Source organism: Brassica oleracea, chromosome C8 (genome assembly GCF_000695525.1).
Source record: "Brassica oleracea var. oleracea cultivar TO1000 chromosome C8, BOL, whole genome shotgun sequence".
In the NCBI taxonomy this organism is placed as follows: domain Eukaryota; kingdom Viridiplantae; phylum Streptophyta; class Magnoliopsida; order Brassicales; family Brassicaceae; genus Brassica; species Brassica oleracea.
This window is the reverse complement of record NC_027755.1, coordinates 18,832,689-18,833,297: the sequence shown is the minus strand read 5'-3', so window position 1 is coordinate 18,833,297 and position 609 is coordinate 18,832,689.

The window sequence follows — 609 nt, the reverse complement described above, 5'->3', positions numbered from 1 at the left end:
CTATCTCAACTCTTTTTGCCCTTACACTCATCATCAAGCATCCACACATTCAAATCAACCAACTCTCACATTCATTAAGCACAAAACATCAGGTGAATTCCTGAAAATGGTCAATTGGTCTAAATCATTTGGTTGAGTAAGGGAAAGCTTTTATTCAAGTGGGTCAAGAGGTTCAAAATCCATGATTTTTTAAAGTGGTTTACTCTCAAAACAAGTAGCCTTGACATTGCACATAATATATCTAAGAAAAGGATCAACTCATGCATACAATGCTCAATCTCCATTGTTCTACCCTTTTACCAATCAAACAATTACACAATCATTCCCAAATATCAAACCCAACTCACATCTCTCACCAAAAGATCCTAAGAACTTTAACTCATTCTCTTTGAAATCTACAAGGGATTTTCCACAACCTCAAAACATTACTTAGCTCCTAACAACTTTGTTAGCCCCCTTTTTCTTTCTTTTTCTTTTCTTTTTATATTTTATTTCTTTTTTTTTTTAGATGGGGGCCAAGACTTTTCATAACTTGAGGTAGAGGTTTTTTTTTCTACTTATACCAATAAGACAATTCACTTAAACACAAAGAGTCATTTCTTTTCCTTT